The following is a 10,302-nucleotide window of genomic DNA, read 5'->3' as shown; positions in this document are numbered from 1 at the left end:
CAAGGAGTAATATATCCCAAGAATACTTGTTGTCAAAACTTAACAAGTAAAAATTTTATGCTAAGTCTTAAAACCAAGTAAATGAAATAAGTTAAGATAATCAGATGGAAATAGACACTTTAGCACAATAAAAACTTTTGGGGATTGAAAAGGTAAAAGCCCATTAAAAAAAAATACATTCAAGAGTAGTATAGTTAAACATACATTTTTCTTAGAAAATTTACAGCTGATAGTCTTTATCATCTTCCTGAGATTGCTGGAGAGATTTTTTTTTCAAAACAGAAAGCATTTGTTGAGTAGTAGTGACAGGTAACCAACTGCTTAACTATAGTATATTTTAAACAAAATGTATTGATAAAAGTATCTTTATAACTTCTATATCTGATTCCAGTCTTTCAACTTATGACTTAATTTATACAGAATCCCTGATAACTTCTATATTACAGTAATAATGTCATTTTTCTTTAACTTTGAACAAATAAGCAACATGATCTCGTACAGTCCAGTTAAGTTTTAAAAATAATTGTCAAAAGAAAGTTGGACTCATATAAACCACTTTATCTGGAACCATATTTTAAAATAGCATATTTCCAACAAGGGAAACTTTTTTAACAAAATCACATAAATAGCACAATCTTTCAGCAATATCACTAATCACAGTAATTAATTGACAAACAGGTTATCCATAAGTTTACTAAGCCTTCTAGAAACGTTTTCACCAACAGTTGTATATTAAAAAACTGTAGGATTATTAACTTTTACTAATATGTTTTTATCTGTGAAAAAATCTAAATACACTAAACATTGAACCAAGTTTATGGGGTTGTAGTGGGAGAAATCAGCCCTAGGTTTGTGTGTGTGTGTGAAAAGAAAACTTACTTTTTTATGTATGTTCATGGCTATCTGGTTCAGAATGTGAAAAAAGAAATTTACTTAGAATGTAATTACAATTCATGTAAATCTGGTTTATGGTGCAAAAATAGAACTCAATTTTGACTAATGTGATCTGTTTTCAGTGAAACTAAAACCAAAAAAAGTGGTTTCAGTTCATTATGTGAAGAAAGAGTTATATTTTTCTCAGTGACTCACTCTCTTAAAAAATGGACCATGATTAATGTGTGATGAATGAATTGTATCTATACTGTTATACTTTTATGCATAATTCTGTGTCAAAAATAGGTTTCTGTCACATTAGAAAACAGTCAATATGTCGTGTATGTGTGTAAGAACTTAACTGAATAGAAGAAAACGTAGCTAAACTTTTTATGAAAATTACACCACTATTGTAAATAGTCAAAAACTAGCTTATCTTTCGATGATAGAGCTAGATTTCAGTTAGAGAAGACACAATGGATCAATGTTTTTGTTATTTTTTTTTGCAGGAAAACAAAAAGAAGTTTAAATTTTTTGTTCCATGATAACAGAACATGACCACAATTTTCCCCAATTATTCCAAGTTGATACCTTTCTTCAACACTAAAATACTAACATACTCAAACACACAGAATGAAATGTCCTTTTCTCAAACCCACGGGTTCTCTTGCACTAACTGAAAGTGGTGAAACTGGTAAGAAGCTCAGGAAGGTGGTTGACAATATTTGCTTGCTACAATAAGTCTATAACAACCAGTTCACTAAGAAAGCTTGTCTCTGTACACTGGAAGTAATGAGATAAGGATTTTTGTCAGATCAAATATATTAACACCACATATTGATTTTTTCTCAGGAACATATGAATGTCCGTGATGAAGAACCTCGTGAAGTGGGGCTCACTGTTGGACATAAATCTCCTACAATTTCTCGCAACATTTCAAACAGCTCTAGAAAAGTTGGCCTTTCTTCTGGTCTAAAAAAATAAAGAAGAATATTATTACAATCAAGAGATCTTCTGATTAGAAATTATGAGTCATATGCCATCAATATACATGGTTTTGTTGTTCCAACAAATACAGAAATCATTATTTCCCCTGATCACTGAAATACTCCAAATTGTGACAAACCATCCATTTGTGTATGTAATGTTTTTAAGTATATTTATATAACCCAAACACATCAGACTTACTATATCTTGCCTAAAACGTGACTACTCTGATCTTCTTTGATGTGGATATACTACCTGAACACTAGTCAGGATATCTAATCACCAACAGATACCACTCTTAAAGTAGAAATAAAAACATGATAAATAGCACTAACACTGACTATAAATATTTAATACTAACTTGTATTGCCAACAGCTTTTCATGATTTTGTAAATATTTGGAGGACACTTTTCTGGCTGAGGTAGCCTTTCGTTTCTCTCAAACATTTGAAGAATCTCTCGACCTACCATCCCCTGGTTAAAAATATACATTAAAAACAATTTACAGTATTGATAATAAATACTTGCTAGTCATTAAAATACAGGTAATAGACAATCTACTGAGCTCAGTCAATTTTTGTATAATAAATAATGCAGTAAGATTTTAATATAAAAACACACAAGTATCATATTCAGAAAGTCTGCTTACTATACTAGTGCTATAGCACTGAGAAAAGAAGTAGCGTAAAGATATACCATTTGAACCAAGGATTCTATAATATCCTGGTAAATCATGTTAATAAATACATAAAGATCCATCAAATAGAAATTAACAAACCTTTTTTTTACAATAGTGTACTCCAGCAACAACCAGAACTTGTGGAGCAGAGCAGTTATATTAATATTATTAGATAATGAACAAGCAAGTGTAGTTTACCATTATATTTTCAAGTTACTGCACCAATTAATACAGTAAACACCTTATTAAATTTCCTTTTGATCTTGACTAAAACCAAAAAAAAAAGATTCAAGGAGGTGGTAAACACAGAAGATAAACAAAAGTAATACATTTCCTGATATCAAGAGTTCTTTACTTTATAAATTTTCTGATTACTTCCTGGGTACCCATCGTCATCAGAGACAGCCTCAAGTTATGAAAGCTGAAGTGCGTGTTGCAGCTGTATGGGCCTTTCCACACAAAATGTTTATTTTTATCAGGCTTATACATGTATGTATAATTGCATTTTTAAATATTCTGATATACAAGTAATGTTTCATGTAATGCAATACTTTACTAAAAATTGTCATTTTATTTACTTCTAAGTCAAAATTACAAATTCTTAGAGATTCTGAAATTTACATATAATTGTTTTAAATGTTATCAACAGAATTCATAGTGAAGTGTATTATCATGATATACTCAAGTAATGTCTTCTCTAAATCACTTTATATGTATGTATGACATCATTGAGAATGATAAATTCTACCTCAGAATTATCAAATAGAGCTATAAACTTAAAACCTAGCTTTGAAAAAGACCTTGGCAAGTATTAAAAGATCCAGTGCTTTACTTTGCTCCTTCTGACACATTGTTCAACCTCTGTTGTATCATATAGATACCTCTGTTCCCAAAGTCCTGAACCTATGATGTTATAATTGCTTCTATCACTGGGCAGGTTCTTATAGATTATTTGATTAAAATAATGCAAAGTCCATTTCACGTAACAATAAAGATTGAGTTTATTTCTTCTATAACATTTCTGCAAGTTATGTTCTATTTGACTCAAGTTGTAGGCTGAAGTTCATAAACAATGTTGCAACAGAAATTCTGAACTAGTGGTACTTATGCTTAATTTACAAAACTTATAGAATTTCCTTGTTAATCAATCAATTATTGGAATAAACATGTTAACTCTCACTTCTAATACTGAATAACTAAAACACTCATTCATCACTCAATAACTCTCTTGTTTATAATATATTATTGTTTTTACATATTACACGAAACTTCTTAATTCTTGGCATTCATGAACTTTCTAGGTATTGCACCATCATCATGATTAGCAGTTTCCTCTAGCATGTAACTAAATTATAACATGGAAAATGTACCTTTCAATATTAATATCACCAACATACCAACAAATACAGCTGAGTGACATTTTCTGGAACTGGGGTATCAGAAATCATCTTACCTTTTATGGCTATATCCTAGAAGCACTAAGCCAATGTTTAAGATAATATTTAGCTATCTTGAAAAATTCACATTTTATGTTTCACTATGAGGTTATACTATTATAACTGAGTATGTGCTAAGTTTATATTTTTCTGAAGCTTCTCTTTAGATAATAAAATATGATCTGGTGACAAAATACTTTTCCTAACACTTTCACAAAAAACTGCAAGAGCTGAGGCAATCAAAATATGTTGTAACAGAAAAGTATTTTGGTTTTCTCAGTTGTAAACAAGACTTGAATTTTCATCACCCCCAGTATAAATGGGAACAAGCTGACTCAACCTATAAAACGTTTTTTCCTTGTATCGAGGAGCAGTCAGATCTTCTGAATGAGGGCTGGGTCTGAGTTTACATTTTAGGCTGAATAAGCTCTGACCTTGAAGTTTTGGTCTAACCTTATAATCTGCTTGATGAAAGGATGGCTTACTTGGTTACTTTAAAAATCAAAATCATTCTGACCATCCCAAAAATCATCAATTTGATCATATACTTTGGACTATAGTTCACACACAACTTTTGTTCGATCATCTTTCTCCTACGCAGAAGGGCTCATATAACATGATTAATTTGTCAAGCCTCTCATAAAACTTGTTTACATACTGCCAAGATTAATCTTAAACCTTTGAAGGAGATTTGAGATTCAAACATGTTTTGTTTCTTCTTGTGAAAATTAAGTTACAATATGTCTACCAATAATTTTCCACCAAATAAGCTGGGGTCATTGCTACTCAGATTAACTTTTGGAAGCTCTTCAACGTCTATGCTTATTTCAACAAAAACTGTGATTTTTTCATTCAGGAAAACTCATTTACATACTAGGATTCTAAATTTAAATGTGTAAGAAATTTTCTTGTTAATCATTTTTTTTAAAAGAACGAAACTGAAGTTATTACTTTCATCTCCTTGCATTTAGTGTGTCCAGAGATTCTTGAAAGTTTTAACTTCATGAGTTTAGTATGGCCCAAGAGTTTCAGTTCCATGTATTTGATATTGCCAACAGGTTTGGTGTGCCAGAGAATCTTTGAGTTTCAGCTCCATGTTTAAACAGAGAGAGTAACACCAATGGTGGACTACTACCAGTTTTGAGGATGAAAAGTGGTAATTGAATGGGATTTTTTTCATTGTAGGCCTAATACCTTTACTTTATTAATGGCCGACTCTTCAATTTATAGATATGTAGATACTTTCAGAAATTACATGCAATATCTATAAAATGACTTGAAAAAATGTGGACATGTAGAAAACAAAAAATGATGTACCCTATTTGCATTTGGGTTTGGTGTTACTACTAACATTTTAGTAATTTTGTTTTGTAGTAGAATTGTTATAATTTTAAATGCAGTAAAAACTGTATGGGTCTGGGGAATGTGGAATAGATTTCTGAATACTTTTAGAAAAGGATTGTTTGTTTGTTTGAATTTATGAACAAAGCTACACAATGGTCTATCAGTGCTCTGCCCACCACGGGTATCGAAACCCGGTTTCTAGCATTGTAAATCCGCAGACATACCGCTGTGCCACTGGGAGGCTTTAGAAAAGGAATCAAAAAGCATTGAAGAAAAACAGTTCATCAGCATTATAAATTTGCACCGACAGATACCTGTCCGTGGGATGCATGAAACTGTTCTTTAGAATTCATGATTTTCTCCACATCTGGATGCACCTAGGTTACCAACAACTGCAACACTGATATAATCAGGGGCTTTTCAGTATTTAATAATATATGGAAAACAAATACACTTATTTTTGAATGTGCAATTATTACAATGGATTCATATGATACCTTTCAGCAGACCAAACCAAATATGGTTCAGGGTTAAATTTGACTCATGGGCCATAGTTTGGGCATCCCTGCTTTTGACAAATCACACACTTTTTTTATGTGTTAGCTCTGCTTCTTCTAACAAATGTTGGCAATTATGATTTTTAGTGATGTCACAGACTAGAAAGTTTCTTTACAATTGCTTTTGTTTTTTAAAGACATATTTATAAAATTCACTTTATAAACATATTTCAGTCTGTGAAAACAGACTATATGTGTATATTTTCAACAGTTATACTTAATACATTGATATATTGGTAGAATTTGTTAAGTGTGTAGAATTTCCTCAACAAAGAATAGCTTTATTAGTCCATGAAACTCCCACTGTCTCTTAAATAAGTAAATAAATAGCATGGTTAATAATAAGTACCATTAAATTATCAAAGGAATAAAGCATTTACTGTTATTGTTAAAAAGTTGGTTAGTAACATAAAACTTTTCAATTTTGGAGCATTTAAATCAATCTCTGGAGCTAATGATCAATTCTCCAAGTTTTTAAGATGTTGTGACTCTGTCTAATGTATTGTTGGACCATACTGATATGAATGGATCATAAATAGAAAGCATATTTCAAAATCTCCATCCTTTAAAGTAATCTATTTCTCTGTGTGTTTGTTAAAATTAAATATTTAGCATAAATTATATCTCATTGTCATTGCAATGTTTTTTGTAGATTTATAAGAAGGGATCGTGCATATCATCACTGAAATTGTAAGGAAGATAGGATATGTTTTTACTAGTGTATTCTGCTAACAGCTAAGTAAAAGATGTAAAGAAACTACATTATTATTACATATGGCTTAATGGTAAATATGTAGACTTTCAGTAACATTGCTTTGGGAATTATATTCTAAAACCTTTTATAACTTTACAACAATTTTTTGATAATACATTACTTTCTCCAAACTCTGTCAATATTTATTCTTAATGCTAACTTAAATCTAGAAAAGGGTGTAACAGGTCATTCCTACTGCAAGTAATACAATACAGAAGTAAAATATGAATTCATTCAACTACTAACTATGGAATTAAATGGTCAAAAGCAAATAAAAGGAAAATAATTAAAAGAAATTCTGATTTTTAATAAAGTCACTCTTTATTATGTTATAAATAAATAAATCAACTTTTAGCATGTGCTATACTTTCTACAAACTTTTCAAGCAACTACTAACCTCTAGAAGACATTCAGTAAATGTAAAAGAAATCAATCAAAACTCACTAACTAACAAGTCTATTGGGGACAGTACCTTGTAAGGTTTATCACCATAGGACAAAGATTCCCACAGAGTAATACCGAAACTCCACACGTCAGACTTAGTGCTAAACTTGAAGTAATAGATGCATTCTGGAGCATACCACTTTAACGGCCACTTTCCTGCTACTTCTGCCTTTAAGAAACAAATGAAGGTGCTAATATGAGCTGAATTTATAAAAACTTTTGAATTAACATTATAAGCCAAACCTATCATCAAAATGTCTTAACACATCAAATATAAACTTGAAAATTCACAAGATGCATTTCTAAACCTTTGTTAAATTGTTTGTTTCAAGAAATAGAAAAATAATAGTTTTGTTTAGGGCTCTAGCATAATGAATTAGTACATTACAAATAATAAATTATTTGCCAAAATGAATGAAGAAACTTAAGCAAACAATAACTTCAATCTTTTCATTGTAATAATAAAATTAATATTTTTTAGTCAGTAGGAAAACTACAAAGATATAATTTGAATTTAATGTCTAATGTTTCATATCTTTCAATTGCTTACGATTTTATTTTGTTGTTTTTTTCCAGTTTAACATTAAATTTTCTAATGCAGTTTAGATTCAATTATATTTTGTTATTTTGAAATATAATTATTTTATAATTAAAAGAAACCATAGATTCATTAAAACTTTTAAGATTAATATTAATGTCTCTTTCTTAAATCAGATCCTCAGCCTAATGGTTTCTAAATTAACTATTTTGAAGTAAGAAATCACATGGGTCATGGCAAAGTAATTATAAAATATTTTTACAATGTTTTTTTCATGAATATAAAACAACTTTAGTTCTTGTATTTCTAACAGAAGTTAATATTTTCATACAATGAAAATATATTTCTGATAGATACCTCTCTCACAGTTACAGCTATTCTTGAGTTGACTGCCCTCTAGTGTACAAATTTACGTCACCACTAGCCTTGAAACTCCCACTTAATTCCATATGTATACCACATAGTTCAGCTGCATTTAAGCATGAAAATTAGCATGCAACAGTCCTCCACCAATCGGAGTGTGACAAACCCTCCTATCACAGCTGATTCCCTCTAAGCAGTTGAACCCTATCTCCACTTCGAGATTAAGCACATTAAACAACAGAAGTGGGGAGGACAGGTGGAAAGTGTGAGGGAGGTAAGTATCTAGTGCAACAAACCCTCCTATCGAAGCTGATTCCCTCTATGCAGTTGAACCCTATCTCCACTTCGAGATTAAGCACAAAAAACACCAGAAGTGGGAGGACAGGTGGGAAGTGTGAGGGAGGTAAGTATCTATCATAAATATATTTTCAGTGTAGGAAAATATTATCACCCGATACATTTATTTACCTACGCTCACAGTTACAGCTAGATCCCACATTGAGCAGGTGGAAGGACTGGTGTAAAATTATCTAGATAAGCACCCTTCAAAAGCATCTGAGGAGCACTCATAGAGTGTGCCCTTGCTATGGAGAGGAACACCCATGGGAGACTGCACCACATCTGAATCAGGTATGCTCTTTATTCACATGGAGTCAACAGGAGTGGTGTTGCAATCAAAGGGAGGAACAAGGTAACAATTCCAAATCACTATGGAAAAGAAATGTGTGTAGAGTGGTTAGGGTGCATCGGACCATAAGTGGGATGTCAACTCCAGTCCAGACCAGTGGCACCGGGAGGAACTCAACCAGTTCATAGCAGGAGGAGGATCCTCAACCATTCACCTCAGGTCTAGGAGCCTCCATTCTGAGAACCTAAACCATCATGTATGGAAATGTACATCCAGATGATGTCAAAAAGTTGGAAATGCAATGTGATTGGTTAATTTCAGTCCAAAACTACTCAGCATTGGGGATGTAACATCCAGTCCATGGTAGAAAGAAGTTCCTAGCGTACTCATATGTGAGAACTTATCGGTTGGTCTAGCTCCAATTAAAACCAGAAACCAACATCCAAGCAGCAGTAGGGAAGAGGGTTCCCAGCCAGAGAGGATCATTGCAAAATAAACAGAAAAATCCAGTCCAGACTGGCAGCATCTAGAGAAACATCAGATCTGCAGCAGGAGGATAGTCACACCTTCTTCACAGGCAAAATGCCGTTGCCCTATTCTCCACTGAGTGGAATTGCACACACTCAGTAGGATTCCTCCATGATCCACCACCCTAGTGGCTAGGAGCTGGTAAGTGGTAAAGACTCCCATACTTCACTGGAAGAAGAGAAAGAAGAAATGTGTTGGAAAGTCCTGAAGAATGCACTGGGTGACCACAAAATTCTATTTTGAAAAGCTGACTGTTACTGATTTTGACAATCTAAGGACCATTAGAGATGAGCAGTAATCTCTTTCTGCTTTAGTCATGTTATCTCATGAGTGTACAGGTCTGGTACAAACATATTTATAATGCAATATACTGCAAGTGGTCTTGTGGAACACCCATCTCAACAGTGAACGTGATAGACCTTATAGATCTGATGGTTTGGATTTTAGATATCAGTATCCTGGACAGGCACCACTTACCACAGAGCAGGATCCATATCATGTAAGGTAGGCCCTTGAAAAAAATGAAACAAAAATAACTTACATACTCAGAGTTATACCGACATATGGAGAACAGCTACACGGAAAAGATGATATCTGGCTGAGCTGGAATCCGCCAGATGGTACAAGTAGTGCAACACAAAGGTGTAGGGCAGTGGTTCTCAAACTTTATACAGTCTGAGCGCATCTACAATACTACAGATACTTGATGGTGCACTGTATACAAAATAGGACTAATATGTTATAATTAAGTTAAATATATAGAAAAATAATGCATTTAATAAAAGCAAACTTAACATACCTCTATGAAGTTTATTCATTCCTGTGTTAATGAGAAACATGAGCTTGATGAGACCTTGCAATTTCTTCAATGTTTGGTCTTATGTTTGAGAGACAAACTCTCATTTCCTCATCAATGCAATGTGAAGAGTGTGGTGAGGGTTGAAAATCCCAGTGCACATAAATATGAGGTGGAAAATTGCAATAAAATGGCCAGCGCTTTTTTAGATATCGACACGTTCTTCTTTGATAGAAATCCAAAAAACTTCAAGAGATAATTCTTTGTATTTAATCATCAATCCACGATCAGTGGACACAGCTGCCAGTTCTTCTTTTTCTGTTTGCATTAAACTAGAATCTATTGCAGTTTCTACAAAAGGGTTTCTAATCCAGT

The 10,302-nt window shown here is 32.6% G+C and overlaps 1 pseudogene; it reads right to left on the bottom strand.

Annotated features, from left to right (window-relative positions):
- LOC106470436 overlaps window positions 1-10,302 on the bottom strand; it is a 70,017-nt pseudogene continuing 59,715 nt past the window's right edge.

Source organism: Limulus polyphemus, unplaced genomic scaffold, assembly GCF_000517525.1.
Source record: "Limulus polyphemus unplaced genomic scaffold, Limulus_polyphemus-2.1.2 Scaffold4002, whole genome shotgun sequence".
Taxonomy (NCBI): Eukaryota; Metazoa; Arthropoda; class Merostomata; order Xiphosura; family Limulidae; genus Limulus; species Limulus polyphemus.
The sequence above is the reverse complement of the archived record's forward strand: the minus strand, read 5'-3'. Positions and strand labels throughout refer to the sequence as shown.